The 27,987-nt window shown below is 43.9% G+C and overlaps 1 protein-coding gene across 1 annotated transcript in view; it reads right to left on the bottom strand.

Annotated features, from left to right (window-relative positions):
- Positions 1-27,987, bottom strand: part of BAZ2B (bromodomain adjacent to zinc finger domain 2B) — a 3,835,724-nt gene that overhangs the window by 1,995,408 nt on the left and 1,812,329 nt on the right. The window lies entirely within an intron of this gene.

Raw genomic sequence — 27,987 nt, 5'->3', positions numbered from 1 at the left:
CTGGCAGTGCTGTGTCCATACATTTTGAGATACCACTGTAGCTTCCTCATATGCAGTTTGGCATTGGGAAGCACCAGAATACAAGATGCCATGAACCCTAAGGCTTGAAGGACTGTCCTTGCAGTCAGCCCGACTGATGAGATAGTTGATGGAAGTAAAGGGATAGACTCTTTTGTTTGTCCGGGTTAAAAAGGCCATCTGGGATGCTGTATTCAGTCTCACACCCAGAAAGCACATGTCTTGAGAGGGTACTAGACTGGACTTTATTTTGTTCACAGAATACCCTAGGCATCTTAGCACTGCTATCACATATTCCAAATGATGAAGAAGCTCTTCCCTTCCTTGAGCCAGAATTAGGCAGTCGTCCAAATAAGGATAGATCTGTATTCCTTTTAGTCTGAAGAAAGCTATCACTGGAGCCAGAACTTTCGTGAACACTCTGGGCGCAGTAGATAAGCCAAAGGGCAATGCAGAGAACTGATAGTGAGAAGTCCCAGCTCGAAAACGCAGATACTTTCTGCAACTTAGTCTGATAGGAACATGAAGGTAAGCCTCCTTGAGATCCAAAGTTACCATCCAATGATCTCTGCCCAGCAGAGGTAAAAGCTGCTGCAACGTCAACATTTTGAACTTGGGAATGTCCAGATAAGTGTTGAGGATAGATAAATCCAAAATTGGCCTCCACGTGTTCCCCTTCTTTGGTACTAGGAACAGGCGAGAATAAAATCCTAGGCCCACTTCTGGCAGAGGGACCGGCTGTATGGCCCCTAGTTGGAGCAACAGAGAAACCTGTTTGTGAGCCTCTATTCTTTGTTGAGGAGGAACGTCTGGCATGCCTTTGAAAGGAGGCAAGGTATGGAAATAAAACCTGTAGCCATGGTGTATGATATTCAATACCCATCTGTCCTGGGTAATTAAACTCCAATTTTCTTTGAAAAGTGCCAACCTTCCTCCCAAAGGTGCTGCCAGATGAGCAGGCTCTGGCAGCTGAAAAGGTAGGTCATTGGGTCTGCTTTAAAGGACTGACCCCTGCCCTCACCAAGCCTGTGCAGGAGAACTCCCTGTTCTAGGCCTGAAAGAGCCCTGAGCTCTGCCCTTACCACATCTAGATCTACCCCTAGACTGGGAATCATAAGAAGGATACGTCCACCCTTTAGTAGGCCAATTTCTACTAAACTTTGGAGGCTGGACCTGCAAAAATCTTTAACAGTCTGCATAGACTTAACCTTGTCTTCCATTTTCTTTAAAACTGTCTCAACAGGAGGACCAAACAACACGTCAGATTGCAAAGGAGCATCTAAAATCCTTGTTTTAACATGTTCAGACAAATTCTGATCCCTCAGCCAGGCGTGCCTGCGAAGAACTGACCCAGTGGCAGCCACCCTAGACGAGGCCTGTACAGCATCAAAACCGCATTGCAAAGAATGCTTACCCACCTGTTCAGAAACATGCACTAAATCTTGCAACTCTTTACAATCAATACCTACTGCCAGAGCATCAACTTTAGACTTCAATTGTGAAAGGAGATAGTTTTGGTATTTCAACATGTGAAACTGGCAATTCAGAGCCCTCATAGCAAGAGTGGAAGAAGTATAGACTTTCTTTCCCATCTATCCAAGGCCCTAGCCTCCTTGTCTGCAGGAACCGGATTTTTAACAACAGAAGCCTTAACACCTTTAGGCCCCTGGCTAACAGTTTCTGGGTCTGCCCTAGGACTCTTAAAAAGATACTTATGAGCTTCAGGCACCCTGTAATACCTATCCGCTTAACAGGAGCAGGAGGCAAAGAATCAGGATTAAGAGAAGCCTCTGTAAAACATCTTCCACTACATCCAAAACAGGAGGTATAGCCAAAGGCCTATGCTGGGGTAAAACAAAAATTCCCTAAGCCTTTTCCTGGAATCAGAGAAGTCCTGACCTTCCCACTTAAAATGCTCCCTCATGGAATGAAGAGTTTCTGAAAAGAAAAATCCTCAGGAGGAGTAGCAGAAGGAGTAGAATCATCCACATCAGAATCAGAATAAGGAGAGTACTCCTGCAAGTCTTCAGCCAAGACTCTGAAACATCTGAAGCCTGCTCAAAACCCCTATCTCAGGCTCCACCCTAGGTCTCTTATCAGGAGGGGGCATAGAACCCCTAATCAAAGTAATCAAATCTTCTGTCCTTTTAAGCATATGCTTCTTGGGCACAGTACCTGAAGAGCTAGGGGTAACACCAACTGAAGCTAAACCTGGCCTGCCCCTGGGAGAAGCCTTTGAAAGAGAAGGAGAGGGCCTAGCCACCTTAGGAAGGGAGGGAGTATAGTAACCTGAGAAGCCCCTCAGCCTGACTTGTCTCCTGAGAGGCCACATCTTGCAATAATAAGGTCTCACCCTGGGAACACAAAGAAACCTCCGGTGGAGCCACCGCTGCACCGACACCTCTAAAGAACCGGCGTCCGTACAGACGGTTCTTCTAGCCTAGGTTTAACTGCCTTGTCCTTGCGCTTCTTCGAAGAAGCGCCGGAGCATCCGACGGCATTTTATAGTTGCACCGCTTCCCAAAGACTAACCTTGCACAATCCAACCTTCTCTTTATAGTGCGCTTATTAAATCTAGCACAAGAGCGACAGCCAGCAACGCCGTGCTCAGGCCCTAAGCAAGGAATACACAAAGTATGATAATCTCTATGCGGTATCTGTTTCCCACAAGAAATGCAATTATTGACTTTTTCTGACATCCGTAAATGACTGAGGCAAGAAAAACTAAAATATTCCCAACGGGTACTTAGCCAACTTTGAACTCGGTCTGAAACTTCTAAATCGAACAATCTCAGAACGCCAACCGGCACTTGCAATGCTGCTTCTGCATCGGACCATGCGGCAAAAAAGACTGAGGATATGACGTCGGTCATGCGCATTTGTACCCTGACGTCCTGATGTCAGTCAAATGCGCCCTGACCGACGTCAGCCTTATACTTTGATATTCGGGCCGACCGAGGACAGCGGACTACCCAAGTGTAAGGACTGCAGCAATGTGAGATGAAGAACATCGAAAATTTCAGGAGTCGGCCAACCGGCACTTGCGAACTGCTTCTGTTTCGGGCACCACACGGCAAGAAAGACTGATGTAATGGCGTCAGCTGCATACTTTATACCCTTGACTACCTGACATCATGGAAGATAAGACAGCAACCGACGCAGGACCCAAGACTTTGATAATCACGCCGACTAAGGGCTACTGCAAGCAGATAACCCAAATGTGATGACTGCAACAGTGAAACAAGAAGAACATCAAAGGGGCCCAACTGGCTGTGAGGGGGCTGACTATCAACAGGCAGCGGTTCCAAAATAAACCAAAAAAAATTCTTGTTCCAGATTTGTCTTTTTATTTTTTGCATAGAGTTATCGCATTTGAGTCTTAACTATGAATGTAAAGACAGCAGTAGAGGTCAGATCTTGTGAAGGAACACAAATGAACGGTTATCAAATGCACAGTGTTTGTGCACCACTCAAGCTCAGTTCAGCCATCTTACAGTGAAACTCAAAATGAATAGGTGTCCAACTCCTCAAGTCAGAATGCAGCACTTAAGTGTTCCTTGCAATTATGGAAGTCCCAGTAAGATCAACTGGTCCCTACCGAAAATAAAGTGATATGAGTGGTGTTTAATAAAGTACAGTTGTGTACCTACCATAAATGTAGATGTTCGAGTGTATTCACTGTTGCAGTCATTACTCTTGGGTTATCCTGCTGGCAGGCAACCCGCAGTCGGCCTGAATTCCAAAGTCCTGGTCCGGCGTCGGTTGCTGTCACCTCTTCCCTGAAGTCAGTGCGCCAGGGGTATAAAAGATGCAGCCAACGCCATTTTCTTCAGTTTTTCTTGCCCCAGACGTCAGGTGCCCCCAAAAGGGTAGGCTAAATATATAATGCCAATAAACATACATGCAGTAAAGAAACATTTCCTTCATCTACAAGCAAATACACCACATAGGTTGTATAGAATAGAGAAGTACAGATAAACCCAGCAAAAGAAAGGGGGACGGTGGGAAGGTAACCTGGACTGCAACAGTGAATACACTCGAACATCTACATTTATGGTAGGTACACACCTGTACTATGGTCATAGTGTTTCACTGTTGCAGTCATTACTCTTGGGTTGAATCCCAAAGCTGAGGATGGGTGGCTGAGCTAAATAGGATTAGAAGAGGCTATGAGGCCCTGCAGAACTGCAGTGGCAAAGCTGCTCTGGATTTAGAGTAAAGAGGTAAGTGGTAGTGCTTTGTAAAAGTGTGCACTGAACTCCAAGTTGCAGCCTGTAAGATGTCTTTGGTTGGTACTCCTCTGAGGAAGGCTGCTGAAGTGACTGCTGCTCTCGTAGAATGAGGCCTAATGCCCTTAGGCACTGATTTAACATGCTGAGAACAGCAGCAACGGATGCAATGACCTATCCATTTAGAAATAGTCTGCTTTGAGATAGCCTTTCCTTGAGACTCTCCAGCATATGACACTAAAAGTTGCTCAGTCTTTCTGAAAGCTTTAGTTCTGTCCAAGTAGAAGCGTAGCTGCCTGTGTATGTCCAAAGAATGCAGACTTTTCTCACCCTTGTTCTGTGGTTTTGGATAAAAGGTAGGCAAGTGAATGGTTTGGTTGAGGGCCACACTGGACACCACCTTAGGCATAAATGTTGGGTATGTCCTCAGAGAAACCCTGTCTGCATGAAAAATGATAAAAGGTTCCACAGCCATGAGTGCTTCTACCTCAGAGACTCGTCTTGCAGAGGATATTGCTAGGAGCAGAGCTGTTTTCCAGGATAAGAATTTTACATCAGCTGTTGAGGCTGATTCAAAAGGAGGCAGTGTGAGTTTTTCCAAGACATAATTGAGGTCCCATGCCGGAATTGGTGCTCTCCTTGGAGGCCTGATGTTTTTATCCCCTCTGAGGTACTGCCTTATTAAAGGATGAGAAAAGATAGGTGGTTCTGTATTGTAATGGGCTGAAATGGCAGAAGCATGAATCTTAATTGATGAAAAGAAAAGGTCTTTATCCAGCATCTCAGTTAGGTATTGTAAAATCTGAGGAATATTTGGTACATACGTGTCAATGCCTTGTTCCTGGTTCCAAGCACAGAATCTCTTCCATTTTTCTGCACAATATTTTCTGGTACTGGGCCTCCTGGCCTCCAAGATAACATCCATAACAGCTTTTGAAAGGGGAGTGTTCTGAATGGCTACAATATCCGCCATGCTGTCAGATTTAAGGTTCTGAGTTGGCTGTGCAGGATCTGATTGTTTTATTGGGTTAGCTAGTGAGAAGTTTGAGGCAATATCCATGCTGGACCTTGAGACAAGCTCTTTAGGATTGGGTACCAGTGCTGGCGTGGCCAGTCTGGAGCAATCAGTATAATTTTTGGCTTCTCTTGTCTGACCTTTAGGAGTACCTTGGGAAGGAGAGGCAGGGGAGGAGAGGCATATACTGTTAGGTTTTTCCAGCTGAAGAAAAGGGCGTCCACTCTCCATGCTTGTTTGTGATAAATCCTTGTGCAAAATCTCTGTAATTGGCAGTTGTGAGGGGAGGCAAATGGATCTATGTCTGGGCATCCCCATTTCCTTGTTATCATGCTGAATACTTGTGGATCCAGTTTCCACTCATGGGGATCCATGAGGTTTCTGCTTAGTTCGACTGCCACAGTATTTGTTTTTCCTGGCAGGAATTGTGCTTGCAGGTGAACTTGATAAGTCAATGCTGTGTCCCACAAGGTCATTGCTTGTCTGCAGAGGGGGTAGGAATGTGTGCCTCCCTGCTTGTTTATGTACCACATGACCGTAGTATTGTCCATCTTTATCAGTAGCTGTCCTGGATGAAGTAGATCCGTGAAGGCTGTCAGGGCATTCTGAACAGCTAGCATCTCTTTTTGATTGATATGAAAATGCATCTGGCTTGCAGGCCATGTGCCCTGAATACATTTTCCTGCCATATGGGCCCCCCAGGCATAAACTGATGCATCCTTTGTCAGTGTCTGTCTGGCTGTGGGTAGAGTGAATGGCAGCCCCTTGTTGTGGTGACAGGCCTGTGACCACCATCGAAACTCCTGTTGCAGGCAGGGAATGAGGGTAATTACTGTCTCCAGGCTGTGGCAATGCCGAGTCCAAACACTTTTTAGATACCATTGTAGTTTCCTCATATGCAGTCTGGGATATGGAATTAGTAGAATGCAGGATGCCATGAATCCCAAGGCCTGCAGGATTTTCCTTGCAGATAACTGGGTCTTTGTTGCCAACTGTTTGAAGTAAGAAGTCAGTTATCTTTGTTTGTCTGGCATGAGATAAGCCATCTGGGCAGTTGTATTTAAGCTTGCACCCAGGAATATTATCTCTTGAGAGGGTACTAGTTTTGATTTCTTTTCGTTTACTGTGTACCCTAGGCAAATTAGTAATATTTTTACAAACGCCAGATGCTTTAGAAGAATGTCTTTGTTCTCTGATTGAATAAGGCAGTCGTCGAAGTAGGGATATATTTGAATTCCTCTTTGTCTGCAAAATGCAATTACTGGTGCCAGGCATTTTGTGAAGACCCTGGGCATAGTAGATAAGCCAAAGGGCAGTGCAGAGAATTGGTAGTGCATTCAGCCAGCTATGAATCTGAGGTATCTTCTGCAAGATTGTCTGATTGGAACATGCAGGTATGCCTATTTTAGGTCCAAAGTTACGAGCCAAGCCTTCTTGCTCAGCATGGGCAGTAGCTGCTGTAGAGTCAACATCTTGAATTTTTGAACTTCCAGAAATGTGTTTAGTATAGACAGGTCCAGTATTGGTCTCCAGGTTTTGTCCTTTCTGGGCACCAAGAAAAGTCTTGACTAAAATCCTTGCCCCTGCTATTGTTGTGGTACTTGTTTAATGGCCCTCATGTCCATGAGGGCTGTAATTTGCTTTTGTGCCTCTGCCCATTGATTGTGTGGCAGGTCTGGCATACCTTTTGCCCTTGGTAGGGTGTGAAAATGGAACCTGTAGCCCTGGGACACTATGTTCAAGACCCATTTGTCTTGGGTAATCATTTGCCAATTTGGTGAAAAAAGTGCTAGTTTTTCCCCCTAAGGGGGCTGCCAAAAGAAAAGTGCTTGGATGTGGCAGAGGAAAGTCATTGGGACTGTTTCCTGTAAGGTTGTGATTTGTCTTCACCGCTTTTAGAGGTAGGAGACCCCATTGTTTAGGCCTGCATGAGCCTTGGGGCTGAGATCTGCCTCTGGGAAATCTGTATCTGCCTGACACTGGAAAGGACCAATTTTCTGAAGGCCAGTTCCTGCTAAATCTGGGTGGCTGTACCTGTAAGAAATCCTTAACTGTCTGCATGGATTTCACTTTATCCTCCATTTTCTTTAACACCTCTTCTGCTTTAGCACCAAACAAAGTATCATGTTGTAATGGAGCATCTAATAATTTGCTTTAACATGATCAGGCAGATTCTGTTCCTTTAACCAAGCATGCCTTCTAATAACAGAACCTGTAACAGCGTCCCTGCAAGAGGCCTCCAGTGAATCATAACCACATTGCAAAGTATGCTTTCCCACTTGTTCAGCTGCATGCAATAAATAAATCCTGCATTTCCTTGTTCTCTGAGCATTCAGAATTTGTCAACATTTTCTGTTTAAGCAATGACATTAAGTATTTCTGATATTTAAGCGTATGAAACTGACAATTTAAAGCCCTTACACCCAAGGCAGCAGAAGTGTAAACTTTTTTCCCCCATCTGTCCAGTGCCCTAGAATCCCTATCAGAGGGGACACTTTTTTTGCAGTGGAAGCTTTGACCCCTTTGGGACCCTGAGATATATTTTCTGGGTCAGCAGCAGGGTTTTTATATAGGAATTTATGAGAACCTGGGACCCCGTAGTATCTGTCTGGCTTAGCAGGTGCAGGGGGTAAAGAGTCAGGGGACAGGCCGGACTCTGAAAATACATCATCTACAATGTCTAGAACAGGTGGAATAGCCAGGGGTCTGTGCTGAGGTAGAAGCAGAAAGTCTCTGAGCCTTTTCTTAGATTCTGAGTAATCTTGGCTCTCCCACTGGAAATGCTCCCTCATGGTATGCAGGGTTTCCCCAAAAGAATAATCCTCAGGAGGAGAGGCTGAAGGAATGGATTCTTCAACATCAGAATCCTCATAGGGAGGAATAGAATAACCCTGTTCAGAAGAGGAATCACAGGAAATAGAAACCTGATCAGAAGAATCATATTCTGTCCCTTGCCTAGGCCTCTTATCAGGAGGGGGATGGGAACCCCTGATCAAAGTAATTAGGTCTTCGGCCATTTTAAGCATCTGTTTTTTAGGCATGGAAGTCTGAGTAGGAGAATGCTGTACTTGTTTCTTTGTCTTTAGAGCTGCTTTAGTCTTTGTCTTTGAAGCTGAAGATGGTTTAACATATAACTGTGTAGGTCTGAAGACACCCTCAGAAGCTGATGCCTGCTCAGCGGCTCCGGACCCATCTGAGGGAATGATTTCCAAGTGTCCAGTACTTTGAGTACCCAGAGGCCCAGTCAGCTTCACGTGGGAGTCGGAAGCGGCCTGCGGCTCTGAGGTAGCGGGCGCCAGGGACTGCAAAAGCGCCTCACTGAGAACCGGCACACCGGCGACTGGCCTAACAGAGGCCTCGTTGTCGGTTTTGGACCTCGAATGCCTATCAGTTTCCTTGTCCTTGCGTTTTTTGCAAACTCCGGTCGTCGGCTGTTCCGACGGCATTATGTAATTAAACCTTCGGCCAAAGTAATGAAATGCAAAATCGAACAGACGTTTAATAGCGCTTTGGTTAAATCTAGCACAAAACCGACAGCTAGCAACATCGTGGTCAGGGCCTAGGCAAGGAATACAGTAAGAGTGAAAATCCTTATGAGGTATTTGCTTCCCACAAGAAATACAATTGTTAACTTTTTCTGACATCGGTCTGGAGCAAGAAAAAAGTTTCCCCAACAGGGTACTTAGCTTTAATGAAGACTTTGGTTCTGAAATTCGGATTTGAAAATCTCAGGAGTCGGCTGACCGGCACTTTCAAACTGCTTTTGCTTCGGGCACCGCGCGGCAAGAAAAACTGAAGAAAATGGCGTTGGCTGCATTTTTTATATCCCTGGAGCACTGACGTCAGGGAAGAGGTGACAGCAACCGACGCCGGACCAGGACTTTGGAATTCAGGCCGACTGCGGGTAGCCTGCCAGCAGGATAACCAAGAGTAATGACTGCAACAGTGAAACAAGAAGAACATCAGCATATTACAAGAGATCATGAACTCAAAGCTTGGAAGTAGGTGTATGTTTAACGTTGCTCTTTTTTTCACCACAGCTTTATTGCATAACTTTTAACAAGCTTACATTCCAAACAAAAACAAACACTGTTTAACAGTATAAGATGATGTAAATTAACCAACATTGCCATTTCGTGAAAACAGAAGTTATGTGCTTACCATAACTTAGCATCTGTGTTGTACATTTTCATTCTTCCTCACTACTGGGTCTTTGGATCCAATTCAGACACATTTTGAAGACTTTAGGATCTGAGTCTCAAGCTCCTACCTCTCCCATAATGCATCATACCTTCCATAACTCCTCAAATCGAGTTTGTTGCCCTATATAACAAGTTACATTCCAAAAGAAAGACATAGGACAGATAAAAGAATTTGGGGCCCAAATCATGAACCTATGGGTTCCAAAATCCGGTAGGTAACTTCTCAAAGTGACTCAAGGCTGGGGATGGATGGGAGGGACATGAAGAAGAATGAAAATGGACAACACAGATGACAAGTTATGGTAAGTACATAACTTCTAGATCTGATACTGTCCTGTTCATTCTCCCTCACTGTTGGGTCAATGTCCCCAGCTATGTAACTCCTTGGTGGCCCCTAAGGAAGAACATTTTGGAACAGTGTCGAGCCGAAGGATACCCTGTTTCTGGAGACAATGTCCAATTTATAATGCGAGACAAATGCATGAGTATTAGACCAAGTGGCCTCAGCACTTACCTCATCAACTTAGGCCCTGGCAGTAAAAGCCGATAAAGTGGCCATGGATCTAGTAGAGTGAACTTTAGGTGGACAAGGTAATTCAATACGTTTTGGGAGTAAACAGTAGAAATGCAATCCGTTATCCATTTAGTCAAGGTGATCTTGAATACTGAATGGCCCAAGCAACTAGCTGAAAAGGATATAAAGAGTTGATCAGATTTCTTGTGCTTATAGTCCTGTGCAAATAGAAACGCAACTGCCTATGAACATCAAGAAAATGCAACATATATTCTCCTTTATTTGAATAATTTGGAAAGAAAACCGGCAACTTAATGGAATGGTTAATGTTGGATTCTGTTGCTACTTTAGGCATAAAAGGGGGATTAGTTCTTAGGGAAACTCCTTTATGAAAAATGATGTAAAGGGGTTTTGGCTGATCGGGCTAGTGATTTTGGCTGAAGTCATGGCCACCAAAAATATTGTCTTCCAGGAAAGAAATTTCAAGTCACAACTGTCAGCTGGCTCAAAGGGCTTCTGAGTGAGGCCTTGAAAGACAATTGTAAGATTCCGAAGGGGAGAAGGGTATTTTATTGGTGGTCTTAATAAGAAGGTACCCCTCATGAAAGCCTTGCATAATCTTGATGATGAAATAAAATATCCCTTTCCTAAATGAAAATTAGAAATGGCAGCCAAATGTAATTTTATGTTAGAGAAACTGGAACTCAGAAATAGGAGTATAGCTGACATAGGAGCTGAAAAATGGTCAGTATTCTCCTTTGAGCCTGAAATCAAAAATCTTTTCCTCTTACTGTTACAGACCTTTTCTGTGGAGGCCTTCTGAGAGGCCAAGAATATGTCACATACTGGGGAAGCTAGCCTGGACTTTCTTACACTCACTGGAAGTGGAGAAACCATGCGGTTAATCTTAGGGTGTGGAGATTAGGCTGATGATGTTCTGATGGGTGAAAAATAAGGTCCTGATTGGGATCCAGTATCCATAGGGGATACTTGAAATGAGACCATAGGAAAGAGAACTAAACCTGATGAGGCCAGAAGGGGGCAATGAGGATTACTGAGCTCTTCAGCCTGCTGGCTTTCTGCAGAAATTTCAGGATCAAGGGTAGACGAGGGTAAGCATGAAGGAGGCCCATGGGTCAATCGTGCATTAGAGCATCCACTGGTAACTCCCTCTTCAGAGGGATCAGAAAGTACAGTTGTGTACACTTACCATAAATGTAGATGTTCGAGTGTATTCAGTGTTGCAGTCATTACACTTGGGTAATCTGCTGGCAGGTTGCCCTCAGTCGGCCTGAATAAGATTCCTTTGATCTGCAGTCCATATGCCTTGAACGCACCATCCTGCCATGTGTGCCCCCCAGGCATAGTCCGATGCATCTGTTGTCATAGTTTGCCTGGCTGGGGGTAGGGTGAAAGGCTGACCCTTGTTGAGGTGACATGCCTGTGACCACCATAGAAACTCCTGCTGTAGGCAGGGAATGAGAGGTATCATTGTTTCCAAGCTGTGGCTGTGTTGAGTCCATACGCTTTTTAGGTACCATTGTAATTTCCTCATATGCAGTTTTGCAAATGGTATTAGTAGTATGCGAGATGCCATGAAGCCAAAGGCCTGCAGAATTTTTTTTGCAGGGAGTTGGGTCTTTGTTGCCATTGTTCTGAAGTATTGAGTTAATTGTAGTTGTTTGTCTGTCGTCAGATAAGCCATCTGGGCCGTTGTATTCAAGCTGGCACCCAGGAATGTCATATTTTGTGAGGGCACTATTTTTTATTTCTTTTCGTTTACTGTGTACCCTAGGCAACTTAGAAGATGTTTTACAAACGCCAGGTGTTGTAAGAGAATGTCCTTGCTTTCTGCTTGGATGAGACAGTCATCCAGGTATGGGTATATTTGAATTCCTCTTTGTCTGCAGTATGCAATTACTGGTGCCAGGCATTTTGTGAAGACCCTGGGAGCAGTAGATAAGCCAAAGGGCAGTGCAGAGAATTGGTAATGGGTTGAACCTGCAATGAAACGGAGGTATCTTCTGCAATTTTGTCTGATAGGGACATGCAGGTATGCCTCCTTGAGGTCCAACATTACTAACCAAGCTTTCTTGCCCAACATGGGAAGAAGCTGCTGTAGTGTTAACATCTTGAATTTGGGTACTTGCAAGTAGGTGTTTAAAACTGAAAGGTCCAGAATGGGTCCCCAAGCTTTGTCCTTTCTGGGGACTAGAAAGAGCCTTGAGTAAAATCCTTGGCCTTGCTCCTGTGTAGATACCAGTTGAATGGCTCTCATATCCATGAGAGCTGTAATTTGTTTTTGTGCCTCTGCCCATTGATTTTGTGGCAGGTTTGGCATTCCTTTTATCCTTGGCAAGGTGTGGAAATGGAATCTGTATCCGTGTGAGATAATGTCTAGGACCCATTTGTCCTTTGTGACGATGTGCCAGTTGTCTGCAAAAAGTGCTAATTTTCCTCCCAAGGGAGCTGCCAAGAGAGTTTTGCTTGGCAGTTTGAGGTTTAAGTCATTGTGTTTGCCTTCTAGTAGTTTGGGACCTGTCTTCTCCTCCTTTCTGTGTTGCAGTGCCCCATTGGCGAGGTTTGTAAGGAATTTGTGCTTGTCCTCTGCCCCTTGGGCGCCTGTATTTACCACTCTGTGGTCTGTCAGAAGCTGGAAAGGACCATTTTTTTGTTGGCCAATTTCTGCTGAAGCATGGGGGCTGTACCTGTAAGAAATCTTTGACCGTCTGCATAGATTTTGCCTTATCCTCCATTTTCTTTAAAACCTTCTCTGCTTTAACCCCAAATAAGACATCCTGCTGTAAGGATGCGTCCAGTAACTTTGCTTTAACATGATCAGGCAGAGACTGTTCCTTTAACCAAGAATGTCTACGTATAACAGACCCAGTAACAGCTGCTCTAGAGGAAGCTTCCAAGGCATCAAAACCACATTGTAAAGTATGTTTGCCCACCTGTACAGCTGCATGCAACAGATCTTGCATTTCCTTGACTTCAGACTGTTGAGGGTGTGTGCCCATCTTTTGTTTTATTTGAGACATTAGGAATTGCTGGTATTTAAGCATGTGAAATTGACAATTTAGTGCTCTCATTGCTAGAGTAGCTGAGGTGTAAACCTTCTTCCCCCACCTATCTACTGCTCTGGAGTCCCTTTCTGAGGGTACAGGATTTTTAGCCATAGAAGCCTTAGCCCCTTTGGGACCCTGGGAGATGGTCTCTGGATCAGCAACAGGGCTTTTGTAAAGAAATTTGTGTGAGTCAGGCACTCTATAGTATCTATCTGGTTTGGCTGGAGCAAGAGGCAGAGAATCTGGATTTAGACTAGATTCTAAGAAAACATCATCCACAATGTCCAAAACTGGGGGGATAGCAAGTGGTCTGTGCTGGGGGAGTAAAAGAAACTCTCAGAGCCTTTTCTTTGAGTCGGAGTAGTCCTGACCTTACCAGTGGAAATGTTCCCTCATGGTATGTAAGGTTTCCCCAAAGGAATAATCTACAGGGGGAGAAGCTGAGGGAATGGAGTCTTCAGCATCAGAATCTTCATAAGGGGGAAAGGAGTAATCCTGTTCCTCGGAGGAGCCTGAGGAAACAGACACTTGATCAGAGGAGGCATAATCCTCCTCTTGTCTAGGCCTTTTGTCGGGGGGGGGGGGTTGGGAACCCCTGATCAAAGAAATCAAATCTTCAGCCATTTTAAGCATCTGTTTCTTAGGCATAGGGCCTTGACCTGGAGACTGAAGTGTAGGCTTTTTTTGGTTTTAGAGGAGTCTTACGCTTAGCATAAGATTTTATGGTGAGAGTAGTCGGTCTGAAGACACCTTCAGAAACCGAAGGTGTTTCTACAGCACCGGCTTCCCCTACTGCAATGTCGTCGGCAGGGCCTAAAGAAAATGGCTGCGTCGGCCTAGAACTCTCTGCTGGGGGATCCGAAGCGGTCTGGGGATCCAATTCAGTGGTAGCCAGGGGCTGCGTAGGCACCTCACTGAAAAACGGACACCCGGCGACCGACCCAGCCGAGGCCTCGGAGTCTGGCTTGGATCTAGGCTGCCTTTCTTTATCTTTGAGTTTTTTACGCACGCTGGTAGTCGGCTGCTCCGACGGCATAGTGTAATTAAATTTTCTACCGAAGTAGTATCGTGCGAAATCAAAGCGTCGCTTTATAGTTCGCTTATTGAACCTAGCACAAAACTGACAACCAGTGACGTCGTGGTCTGGGCCTAGGCAAGGGATACAAAAAGAATGAAAGCCCTTATGAGGTATTTGCTTCCCACAAGAAATGTAATTGTTAACTTTTTCTGACATCGCACTGAGGCAAGAAAAGGTTCCTCAACGGGGTACTTAGCTTTGAAGACTTCGGACTGAAACTCGATTCGAAAATCTCAGGTGTCGGCCAACCGGCACTTACGAACTGCTTCTGCTTCGGGCACCGCACGGCAAGAAAGACTGAAGAAAATGGCTTTGGATGCCTCTGATATACCCCTGGCACTCTGACATCAGGGAAGAAGCGACAGCAACCAACGCCAGACCAAGACTTTGGAATTCTGGTCGACTGCGGGACCGCCTGACGGCAGGATAACCCAAGTGTGATGACTGCAGCAGGGTAACACGATGAACATCCACTATTGCACATTCTCACCTTATCTCTACACTTCTTTATGCTTCTACAATATATACTAACTTGTCAAAAAATAACCTTAACAAGCTAGCCAACTCATACAATAGCATTGCAAGATTTGCTACTGCTTCCCCCTTCAGGACCCATCACTGCTATAACCTGAAACAGTTAGGTTGGTTACAGCTTCAGAATCAGATTCATTTTAACTAACTCATCATTGCCCACAAGACCCTCTTCCAACCTACCAATACCCCAATACTGTCTAACCTCATTACCCAATATAAAAACCTTAAGACTTTACGTTCATCTAATAAAAGTACAGTTGTGTACACTTACCATAAATGTAGATGTTCGAGTGTATTCACTGTTGCAGTCAATACATTTATTTGGGTAATCCTGCTGGCAGGTTGCCCTCAGCCGGCCTGAATTCTAAAGTCTTGGGTCCTGCGTCGGCTGCTGTCGCCCCCTCCCTGACGTCAGGTTGTCAGGGTTATAAAAGAAGTAGCAGACACCATTTTCTTCAGTTTTTCTTGCCCCAGATATCAGGTGCCCCCAAAAAGGGTAGCCAAAAGTTATATAAATACACCAATATAAAATTTACCTTCATCTATAAGCAAATACACCACACAGGTAGCATAAATTAGAGAAGGAAAGTTAAGATTCAAAAGGAAAAAGGGGGACGGTGGGTAACCTGGACTGCAACAGTGAATACACTCGAACATCTACATTTATGGTAAGTGTACACAACTGTACTATGTTCTTCGTGTTTCATTGTTGCAGTCATTACATTTGGGTAGAGTTCCAAAGCTATGGTTGGGGGGCTGGCACTAGACAGCAGTAGGAGCGGCTAAGAGGCCCTGCAGAACTGCAGTGGCAAAGCCTGACCTGGATTTAGAGCAGAGTGGCAGATGGTAGTGCTTTGTAAAGGTGTGCAGTGAACTCCAAGTGACCGCCTCTAAAATGTGTCTGGTTGGTACTCCCCTGAGAAAGGCTGCTGAGGTGGCTGCAGCTCTGGTGGAATGAGGTCGGATTCCCTTAGGCACTGGCTTGCCATGGTGTAAGTAGCAGAAACAAATGCAGTGTCCTAACCACTTAGAAATAGTCTGCTTTGAGATGGGCTTTCCTTGTGATCCTGCAGTCACTAGTAATTACTCTGTCTTCCTGAAAGCTTTGATTCTGTTCAAGTATAATCTAAGTTGTCTGTGTATGTCCAAAGAATGCAAAATTCTCTCCCCCTTGTTCTGTGGATTTGGGTAAAAGGTAGACAGATGGATGGCTTGGTTAAGCGCCACACTGGACACCACTTTAGGCATAAATGTTGGGTTTGTCCTCAGGGAGACCCTGTCTGGATGAAAAATTATGAAAGGTTCCACAGCCATGAGCGCCTGTAGCTCTGAAACTCGTCTTGCAGAAGTAATTGCTAAGAGCAGCGCTGTTTTCCAAGATAAAGACTTCATGTCAGCAGTAGCCGCTGGCTCAAAAGGAGGTAGGGTGAGTTTTCCAAGACATAGTTGAGGTCCCATGCAGGTATTGGTAGTGTCCTTGGGGGCCTTAAATTTTTGGCTCCTCTGAGGTACTGCCTTAATAAAGGATGAGGAAAAAGGGGTAGCTCTGTATTGTCATGAGCCGAAATGGCAGAGGCATGAATTTTAATTGATGAAAAAGATAGGCCTTTGTCCAGCATCTCAGTTAAGTATTGCAAAATCTGAGGACTATTTGGTACTGTTGTATCAGTTCCTTGTGCCTGGTTCCAGGCACAGAATCTCTTCCATTTTCTAGCATAAGACCTTCTAGTGCTAGGCCTTCTGGCTTCCAGAATGACATCCATCACAGCTTTACTGAGAGGTGTTTTTTGTATGACTACATTATCCACCATGCTGCCAAGTTTAATGTCCTGAGTTGGCTGTGCATGATCTGACTGTTTTGCTGGGACAGTAGTCGAGGTATTTGAGGTAAGGGCCAAGCTAGGTATAGAGATAAGTTCCTTAGAATTGGATACCAGTACTGGCGTGGCCAGTCTGGGGCAATCAGTATAATTTTTGGCTTCTCCTGTCTGACCTTTAAGAGCACCTTGGGGAGTAGAGGCAGTGAAGGAAAGGCATATACTGATAGATTTTTCCAGATGAAAGATAGGGCTTCCACTTTCCATGCTTGTCTGTGATAAGTCCTTGTGCAGAATCTTTTTAGTTGGTAATTGAGAGGGGAGGCAAATAGATCTATGTCTGGGCATCCCCATTTCCTTGTTATCATGGATCCAGTTTCCACTCGGGGGATCCATGAGGTTTCTGCTTAGTTCATCTGCCAGAGTATTTTCCTTTCCTGGCAGGAATTGTGCCTGCAGATGTACTTGGTAAGTCAAAGCTGTGTCCCCACAAGGTCATGGCTAACCTGCAAAGGGAGTACGAATGTGTGCCCCCCTGCTTATTTATATACCCCATGACCATGGTGTTGTCTGTCTCTATCAGTAGTTGTCCTGGATGAAGTTGGTCCTTGAAGGCTGTCAGGGCATTTTGCACAGCTAACATCTTTTTGATTGATATGTAGATGCATTTGGTTTGAGGACCATGTGCCCTAAATGCCTCTTCCTGCCATGTGGACTCCACAGGCATAGTCTGATGCATCCGTTGGTAATGTGAATGGTTGTCCCTTGTTCTGGTGACAAGCCTTTGCCCACCATCGAAACTCCTGCTGCAGGCAGGGGATGAGAGTAATGACTGCTTCCAGGCTGTGTGAATGTTGAGTCCAAACACTTTTTAGGTACCACTGAAGTTTCCTCATATGCAGTCTTGCATATGGAATTAGTAGGATGGAGGATGCCATGAAGCCCAAAGCCTGCAGTATTTTTCTTGCAGATAACTGGGTCTTTGTTGCCAACATTTTGAAACAGGTAGTCAGTTGCCTTTGTTTGTCTGGCGTGAGATAAGCCATCTGGGCAGTTGTATTCAAGCTTGCACCCAGGAATGTTATCTGTTGTGAGAGTACTAGTTTTGATTTCTTTTTGTTGACTGTGTACCCTAGGCATGTTAGAAGTCTTTTCACAAACTCCAGATGTTGAATAAGAATGTCCTTGTTCTCTGCTTGAATGAGACAGTCGTCCAAGTAAGGGTACATTTGTATTCCTCTTTGTCTGCAGAATGCAATTACTGGTGCCAGGCACTTTGTAAAGACCCTGGGAGCAGTAGATAAGCCAAAGGGCAGTGCAGAGAATTGGTAGTGCATTGAGCCAGCTATGAATCTGAGATATCTTCTGCAAGATTGTCTGATTGGGACATTCAGGTATGCCTCTTTGAGGTCCAAAGTTACAAGCCAAGCCTTCTTGCCCAGCATGGGCAGAAGCTGCTGCAGTCTCAACATTTTGAATTTTGGAACGTCCAGAAAAGTGTTTAGAATAGATAGGTTCAGAATTGGTCTCCAGGCTTTGTCCTTTCTTGGTACTAAGAAAAGTCTTGAGTAAAATCCTTGTCCCTGCTCTTGTTGTGGCACTGGCTGAATAGCCCTCATGTCCATGAGAGATGAAACTTGTTTTTGTGCCTCTGCCCATTGATTGTGTGGCAGGTCTGGCATACCTTTTGTCTTTGGAAGGGTGTGAAAGTGGAACCTGTAGCCCTGAGAGACTATACTTAAGACCCATTTGTCCTGGGTGATCATGTGCCAATTTTGTAAAAAAAGTGCTAACTTTCCCCCTAAGGGAGTTGCCAAAATAAAAGTGCTTGGCATTTGCAGAGGGAAGTCACTCAGACTGTTTCCTATAAGGCTGTGACTTGTCTTCTCCGCTTTTGGAGATAGAAGCACCCCATTGTCTGGGACTGTATGAGCCCTGGGGATGGTGCCTGCCTCTAGGATGTCTGAATCTGCCTCTTTGTGGTCTGTCTGCCACTGGAAAGGAACAATTATTAGAAGGCCAGTTCCTGCTAAATCTGGGTGGCTGTACCTGTAAGAAATCATTTACTGTCTGCATAGATTTAGCTTTATCCTCCATTTTCTTCAACACCTCTTCTGCCTTAACACCAAACAAAGTATCATGCTGTAATGGAGCATCCAATAATTTTGCTTTAACATGATCAGGCAGATTCTGTTCCTTTAACCAAGCATGCCTTCTAATAACAGAACCTGCAACTGTGGCCCTGCACGAGGCCTCCAGTGAATCATAACCACATTGCAAAGTTTTCCCACTTGTTCAGCTGCATGCAATAAATCCTGCAATTTTTTGTTCTCAGAACATTCAGAATTTGTCAACATTTTTTGTTTTAACAAAGACATTAAGTATTGCTGATATCTGAGCATATGAAACTGACAATTTAAAGCCAAGGTAGCAGAAGTGTAGACTTGTTTCCCCCCATCTGTCCAGAGCCCTAGAATCTCTATCTGAGGGGACAGGGTTTTTAGCAGAAGCAGCCTTGACCCCTTTGGGACCCTGTGAGATAATTTCTGGGTCAGCAGCAGGGTTTTTATATAGAAATTTATGGGAATCTGGAACCCTGTTGTATCTGTCCTGCTGAACACGTGCAGGAGGTAAAGAGTCTGGAGACAGGCCAGACTCTGAAAATACATCATCTACTATGTCTAGAACAGGAGGAATTGCAAGAGGTCTGTGCTGAGGCAGTAACAGAAAGTCTCTAAGCCTTTTCTTAGAATCTGAATAATGCTGGCTCTCCCAGTGGAAATTCTCCCTCATGGTATGCAGGGTTTCCCCAAATGAGTAATCCTCAGGAGGAGAAGCTGACGGAATAGAATCTTCAGCATCATAATCCTCATAGGGAGGAATAGAATATCCCTGTTCTGAAGAGGAATCAGAGGAAATGGAAACCTGAACAGAGGAATCATATTCAGTATCTTGCCTAGGCCTCTTTTCAGGAGGGGGATGGGAACCCCTGATCAAAGTAATTAGGTCTTCGGCCATTTTGGGCATCTTTTTCTTAGGCATAGAAGTCTGTCCTGGAGACTGCTGTACTTGTTTCCTTGTCTTTAAAACTGCTTTAGACTTTGTCTTGGATGCTGAAGTTGGCTTTATATAAAGTTGCGTAGGTCTGAAGACACCCTCAGAAGCAGAGGCCTGCTCAGCGGCTCCGGACCCATCTGAGGGATTGATTTCCGAAGGGCCAATACCTTGAGTATCCAGAGGCCTAGTTGACTCCACGTGGGAGTTGGAGGCGGCCTGTGGCTCTGAGGTAGCGGGAGTCAGGGGCTGCGAAACCGCCTCACTGAGCACCAGCGAACCGGCGACTGGCCTAGAAGAGGCTTTGTTGGTTTTGGACCTCGGATGCCTGTCCTTTTCTTTATCCTTGCGCTTTTAATGAATTCTGGTCATCAGTTGTTCCAACGGCATTATATAGTTAAACCTTTGGCCAAAGTAATGAAAAGCAAAATCATACCGACGCTTTATAGTGCGTTGGTTAAATCTAGCACAAAACCGACAACTACCAACGTCATGATCAGGGCCTAGGCAAGGAATACAGTAAGAATGAAAATCCTTATGAGGTATTTGCTTCCCACAAGAAATACAATTGTTAACTTTTTCTGACATCGGTCTGGTGCAAGAAAAAAGTTTCCCCAACGGGGTACTTAGCTTTATTGAAGACTTCAGATCTGAAATTCAATTACGAAAATCTCAGGAGTCAGCCGACCGGCACTTGCGAACTGCTTTTGCTTCGGGCACCGCGCGGCAAGAAAGATGGAAGAATATGGCGTCGGCTGCATCTTTTATACCCCTGGTGCACCGACGTCAGGGAAGAGGCGACAGCAACTGACGCCGGACCAGGGCTTTGGAATTCAGGCCGACTGCGGGTAGCCTGCCAGCAGGATAACCCAAGTGTAATGACTGCAGCAGTGAAACATGATGAACATCCCGCTTGTCCTGTGTTATGATGCGCCAATTTTGGGCAAAAAGTGCTAATTTTCCCCCTAAGGGAGCTGCTAGAAGATAAGTGCTTGGTGCAGGCAGGGGGAGTCATTGAGGCTGTTTTCTGTATGCTTGTGATCTGTCGTCTCCAGCTTTGGAGGTAGAAGCACCCCATTGCTTGGGTCTGTAAGAACCTTGCGCCTGGGATCTGCCCCTAGGGCGTCTGGGTCTGCCCCTTTGAGGTCTGTCTGACACGGGAAAGTACCAATTTTTTTGTAGGCCAGTGTCTACTAAACCTAGGTGGCAGTACTTGTAAAAAATCTTTGACAGTTTGCATTGATTTAGCTTTGTCCTCCATTTTCTTTAATACCTCTTCTGCCTTAACACCAAACAAAGTACCATGCTGTAAAGGTGCATCTAGTAATTTAACTTTAACATGATAAGGCAGATTTTGTTCCTTTAGCCAAGCATGCCTCCTAATTACAGAACCCGTAGCTGCGGCCCTGCAGGAGGCCTCCAAAGAATCAAAACCACATTGCAAAGTATGCTTTCCAACTTGTTCTGCTGCATACAATAAATCCTGCATTTCCTTGTTTTCTGCACAATCAGTATTTAACAACATTTTCTGTTTAAGCAATCCCATGACATGTTGCTGATACTTAAGCATATGAAATTGACAGTTTAAGGCCCTTACAGCTAAAGTTGCAGATGTGTAAACCTTTTTTCCCCATCTATCCAGTGCCCTTGAATCTCTGTCTGAGGGGGATGGGTTTTTTGCCATGGAAGCCTTAACTCCCTTTGGACCCTGTGAAATAGTTTCTAGGTTAGCAGCAGGGTTTTTAAAAAGAAATTTTTGTGAGTCAGGAACCCTGTAATATCTGTCAGGCTTAACAGGGGCTGGGGGTAAGGAGTCAGGTGTCAGACTAAACTCCGAAAACACATCTACAATGTCTAACACAGGTGGAATGGCTAGAGGCCTGTGCTGAGGTAGTAAAAGAAAATCCCTGAGCCTCTTTTTAGATTTTGAAAAATCTTGGCTCTCCAAGTGGAAATGCTCCCTTCATGGTATGCAAGGTTTCCCCAAAGGAATAGTCCTCAGGAGGAGATGCTGAAGGAATAGATTCTTCAGCATCAGAATCCTCATGGGGGGAAGAGAATATTCCTGATCAGAAGAGGAATCAGAAGAAATAGAAATCTGATCTGAGGATTCAGTCTGTCTCTTGCCTAGGCCTCTTATCAAGAGGGGGATGGAAACCCCTGATCAAGGTAATCAAGTCTTCGGCCATCTTGAGCATCTGTTTTTTGGGCATAGAGGCCTGTCCACGTGGCTCTTGAGTTTGTTTCTTTGCTTTAGAAGGTGCTTTAGCCTTTGTCTTTGATGCTGAAGTTGCTTTAATGTAAAGATGTTTAGGTCTGAATACACCCTCAAAAGCCGGTACCTGCTCAGCGGCTCCGGACCCATCTGAGGGATTAGCGTCCGAGGCTTCATTACCTTGAGTATCCAGCAGCATGGCCGACTCCATGTGGGAGTCGGTAGCGGCCTGTGACTCTAAAGTAGCGGGTGTCAGGGGCTGCGAAAGCGCCTCACTGAGAACTGGCAAATTGGCGACTGGCTTAGAAGCTTTGTCATCTGTTTTGGGCCTCGGTTGTTTTTCTCTATCCTTTTCTTTGCGTTTTTTGTAAACTCCGGTAGTCGGAATGGCTATCAGATGACATTTCAGGATAATTAAACTGGCGTCCAAAAAAGTTTAAAGCAGAATCATACCGACACTTAGTGCGTTCTTTAAATCTAGCACAAAACCGACAACCAGTAACGTTGTGATCAGGGCCTAGGCAAGGAATACAGTAAGAATGAAAATCCTTATAAGGTATTTGCTTACCACAAGAAATACAATTATTAACTTTTTCTGACATCAGTCTGGAGCAAGAAAAAAGTTTCCCCAATGGGATACTTAGCTTTATTGCAGACTTCGGATCTGAAACTCAAACACGAAAATCTCAGAAGTCGGCTGACCGGCACTTGCGAACTGCTTCTGCTTCGGGCACTGCGCAGCAAGAAAGACTGAAGAAAATGGCGTCGGCTACTTCTTTTATACCCCCGACGACCTGACGTCAGGGAGGGGGTGACAGCAGCCGACGCAGGACCCAAGACTTTGGAATTCAGGCCGGCTGAGGGCAACCTGCCAGCAGGACTACCCAAATGTAATGACTGCAACAGTGAAACACGAAGAACATCTACTTGTATCAACATGTAAATCTAACAACATGGCAGGTGATGCTCTGTTCTCTAATGCAGTTGGAAAATATTGGAACCAACTCCCTCATGAACTTATATCACTGTCTTCTATTACACTTTTTAAGCAGAATCTGAAACTCTATCTTAAAACCCATTGGTTATGTCCCTGTACAAATCCAGACTAATCTCTTTTACCCTCACTACAGACCTAATACCTGCTCTGTCTGTGTCTTTCTCTATCAATGCCCATCCTTGACAAAGATATATCTTATACTACTAGAGATAATTTAACATACCTACTTCAAGTCTTCTGTATATATATAGTCTAAAATATCTTACCTAAGGCTTGCAACAAGATTTGTATAAACTGTGATAATTTTTGAACTGTTGAAACAAAGTATGTATCTGTATAACAACTAGTTACTAGTAAAGCCTTTTTGTATATAAAGTCTAAAATATCTTATTAATGCTTGAAACAAGATTTTGTATAAACTGTGCAAACTTCTGAACTGTTGAAATTTGTAGTATTTATCTGTATAACAACTAGTTACCAGAATGTTTTTAGTATAGTAATCTCTTGGAGCTTATCTCCCTGGGACTCTACTGAAAATGGACATATATCCAGTTAGACTATGCCGGTCAACAAACGTAAAATAAATAAATAAATAATAAGGGGTGATAGAGCAGGGCAGAAAGCTGGCTGATATAGAATGGAGTGAATGACCTGTAGCTGAGATTGAAGATACAAGTGAAGTAGTTCTAGCCAGTTTAGGTATTTCAGGGAGAGACAGTGATGAGATTTATATGTTTGTTGATCAGCAAATCTTGCTATCTTGTGATAGGTTGATTCAAGTTTGGTAAGTAGGGATGCATTTAGATTAGTGAGTATTTGGGAACAGTAAGTTAAACATGGTAGAAGTTATGCATGAGTAAGTGTAATTCTAGCTTCTGCTGTGAGGAATTTGTTATTCTTGTACAGGAGTCCTAACTTCTGATGTTTTTTTTGATACAATTGTAAATGTGTAAATCAGATTTTAGTTGATCGTCAGTGGCAATGCCAAGTAGTTTTGTGCTGGATTCAACTTTTATGGGAGTATTGTTTAGGGACATTATGAAGAAGCACATTTTGATGTGGTTACTAGTTTTAGGGAGAAAAAGTAGCAGTTTTGTTTTTTTAGGGTTAAGAATGAGCTGGTTATTTGTGAGCCATGTTTCTACTGAATTAAAGGATGTCTGGGTAGTTGAAAGGAGTTCAGAAGGCGCATTTGCAATAGTGATGACTGTAGAGTCATCTGCGTATTGGACTATACCTGACTGAGGACAAGAGGAGTAAAGTGAGTTGGGGAAAATATTAAAGAGTAGTGGTCCAAGAATGGATCCTTGAGGGACACCTGTTACTACAGGAGGGGGGGGGGGGTAGATAGTACACTGTCCCACCTCACTGATTGCAGCCTGTCAGAGAGATAGCTAGAGAACCATGCAATTGCATCTGGGGAGAAGTTAAGGTTAATGAGTTTAAGTAGCAGAGAGTGAGAGGCAGTGTTGAAAGCTTTTGAGAGGACAAGAAATAGGCAAGATACGAGTTTATGACTATCTTTGGCTTGAGTAATAGTATTTAGAAAGGATAGTAGAGATGTGGTGGTACTATGCTTGGGGTGAAAGCCATGCTGTGTGGGAGTGAGCAGGTTTTCCTGTAAGAGATAGTGCATAACTTGCTTGTGTATGCATTTTTCAAGAACTTTAGAGAGAGGGGAGAGGATAGCAATTGGTCTGAAACTAGAGATTTCTGTGGAGTTACCTCCTTTATGAATAGGAAGTGTGTAAAATTGTTTCCAGACAGATGGAACTGTAGATTCAGAGATTGAGCGATTTATTAAGACAGATACAGGGATAGCAAGGGAGTGTGCTACAGTATGGAGAAAATATGAAGGGATATTGTCTGAAGATACAGAGCATGGTTTGAGTTTTGATATAGTCAGTATTGACAGGTTTGAGAGAGAATGGGTTTAATGAGTTGATAGTTGAGTGGGTTTCAGGGGGGTTAGGAGTGTTAGTGTCAAAGTGTCTGGGGTTAAATAGTTTGGAAATTGTTTCTATAAAGTAGGTACTGAAGATATTGGCAGTCTTTTCGGGTGACTTGTCAGGACAGGGGTTAGGTGAAGTAGGAGTGCCAGGGTGTATTACATGGTTTAAAGCATTCCAGAATTTTTTTTATCAGACTTTAATGTTGTTGGGGAATTATAACAGAAATCTTTTTTGTCCTTGAGTTTTTTTTTGTTTGGTTTCTTAGTAATTTTAGTTAGCTTGGCATTTGCTTTGTACCCATGTTTTCCAAGCTCTATCCCTAATTTTCATGAGGGTATAAGTGGTTTTAGATACCAGGGAGAAATATTTGTTTTTACACAAACTTTTCTGGGTGGAGCTACAGAATTTAGAATGCTAAGGGAAGCTGAGTTGAAGGTGTTTACTGCTTCATCTAGTGGGAACTGTGTTAAGCAGTTCCAGTCCACTTAGACAGAAGGATGCAAAAAGTATCTGGGCTAAAGATGGAGAGTTTGTGGCAGGTGATAAGCCGGTGTGGTTTAGGGAGATGGGTGGTATATCTGAGCACCTTTACGGGTGAGTGATCACTCAGGGAGTTTGGTAGTGTTTCTGGATTATGGTATTTGCAGGGATTAGAGACTAGTATCCAGTCTATCAGGGAGTTTGGAGAGTGAGAGTTTTTAGTATGGGTTGATTGGGAGATTAGTTGTGTAAATCCAGAGAGATTTATATGATGTGATGAGTGTGAATTTTTGAGGTTCTGCCAATTAATGTTAACATCCCCTAGAAGGATGGTTTTATTAGGGATGTTTTGGGAGAGATTTGAGAGTATATTTTCCAGCAGGGGAATGTTGTCTCCTGGTGGAATATATATGCCTGCTACTGTAATGGTAGTATATTCATTGAGTTTAAGATCTGCTAACAATATTTCAGCGGGTGTAAAATAGGGAACTGGTTGCTTAGGATGGGAGAGAGTGAGGTTATTAGAATAAACTATAGCAATGCCACTACCTTTTTTCTTTAAGCGGTCTTGGTGAAGTATGTTGTACCCAGGGGGGAGAATGTCTATATCTTGATGTTGGGGTTTGAGCCAAGTTTCAGTAACAGAGATAACATTTGAGGTATGATAAGATACCCATGCATGAAAATGGTTTAGTTTGTTAAGGATACTTCGAGTATTGATAGAGTACAAAGAGACTTGTTTATTAGATAAGGATGATTGGCTAGGGTTTGGAGAGGTATTTAGTGAAGTGGAGGAGTTTGTAGTGGGACCAGGATTTGGGTTTATGTCACCTGCTAAGAGTAAGGTATTTGGGAAATAGTAAGGTTTTACTTTCAGAGGGCAGTTGTTGAGGAATTTTGTCTTATTCTTTAGTGTAATTGGATTGGATGGAGGGATTTTTATTTTGGGGAATGGTATATTTATTGGAAGGATAGCTGCAGAGATGGGTATAGGTTGCAGAGGGAAAGAGAAGATGTGTATGTGGAGGTTGGTGGGGACATTATGGATGGGGGTCAAGAGGGTGGGAGGTGATGTAATAGTGAGTGGGTGGAGCAGAGGAGGTATGAGTAAGACAGAAATGATAGGGACCGGCATATTTGATAGGAAGACAGTTGTAGTAGTTGAGAGATAATATCCTGATGGAATGCGTGAGATTGGATTGAGATTAAAGGAAGGGGAGGTAGGCAGCAGTGACCTGTGAAGTATGGAAGTAGGTATAAGCAGTGATATGACCTAGTGACCTTAAGTTAAGAGTAGTTAGTGGAAGTTAGACTAAGTAAGGAATTAAGTTGCAATTACTCATACCAAAAAATGCAGCACTGAATAGAAACACGTCGCTAGACAGATTTTCGTCTTCAAATACTGACAAGTTTCTACAGATTTGCACACCAAACATATAGTGCAGTTATGAGTCTGAAACAATTAAAAGTGGCTTGTTCTCTCGAGCAATAGAGGTGTTCTTAGTGTTATTTTAAACCTAACTGTTCTGCTGCATTTTATTTCACGCACTCCCACTGTCTGTGTATTTCAGACCTTTCACTCTCTAAACATGAAAAATCATAGTGCTGTCATTTAAAAATCATAGCAGAGGGCCCAAAAGAGGAACACTTGCTTATCTGCTTGGAATAGAAGTTCTGGACATACTTACCCCTATACATTTACTGATAAAGAAGGTTTGTAGAAGCTAATTTAACTAAAGTAATAATGTGCACACCCTTGAACATGCCGATCGTTATGTGGAAAATTGGAAGAAAATAAGGAAACCTATGAGGAACTTGACAAAATCTAAGGTCAAAAAAGAATGTGTATGGTGGCCACTTGCAGCAGAAGTGAAACACCTGTAAGGAAGCGCGAAGAAGCTTATGCTGTACTGTACAACATTTGCTTAATTCGTACTTCCTTACAGATGTTTTTCTACCATGCATGGTGATCACACATATTCTTTTTATTTCTAGAATCGCTGCTTCCCTCTGACTGAGTGGAACACCAGGGATCTTTTTCACATTGGTAGGGGAGGCTAAAGAAAATTGTATAGTTTAACCTCTGTATAAGATTCTCTGCACCCAGGAATCTTTCATTACAGATAGCCAGGCTTTCTGGTGCAGAGACACACGTCCCCCGACTGCCCCCAGAGGGAAAGAGCTGGGTTTCTTTTCAGGAAAACTAATAGGGTTTATCTAAGAAGAAATCTCGAAAGCCCTGGTTCTGTGCACCACCACTGCCACAAGGGTGGCATTTTTCATTCGGGTTCTCCCCTCTGCATCTGGGAAAAATATCTCCACGTGAGTCTTAAAAAGGACACCTGGATTTTCGAAACCATATTTTTCTACTTCTCCACTGATTCCTTGAGAAAGACCTTTGAAGGGGTTGAAAAACATACACCCACAGCAGACAGGGTCTTTCCCTCTTGCTAACATCTGCAATGTGTGTCCCTTATCTTGGAGACAAACAAGGAAGATCCATCAAAGGGTACACTGATGACTGAAGGCTTAAAGGGCTCCGCAAAAATCATAATGTCGCATCCAGGCATGTCTCCTAATGGCTATGCCTGAAACTGCCACAAGTTAGGTACCTTCCACTGCCTGGGAGAGCAACCTCACAGATGCATTAGAAGATGACTGGAGGATGGCCAGTTGTGAGGAGATTTCTATTTTCATCCTTGACAGACATGGACCCAATAAGAGATTTACCAAGCTCTCTGGTCAGATGTCTTTATAACCTTGTGAAATGCACCAGATAATTTAGCAATCTGAGGGCAAAGGTCACTGAAGGGC

The sequence above is a fragment of the Protopterus annectens genome, chromosome 6.part0 (assembly GCF_019279795.1).
Source record: "Protopterus annectens isolate FY-2018-M chromosome 6.part0, PAN1.0, whole genome shotgun sequence".
Taxonomy (NCBI): Eukaryota; Metazoa; Chordata; order Ceratodontiformes; family Protopteridae; genus Protopterus; species Protopterus annectens.
Note: the sequence above shows the minus strand (reverse complement) of the source record. Positions and strands in the feature narration are given on the sequence as shown.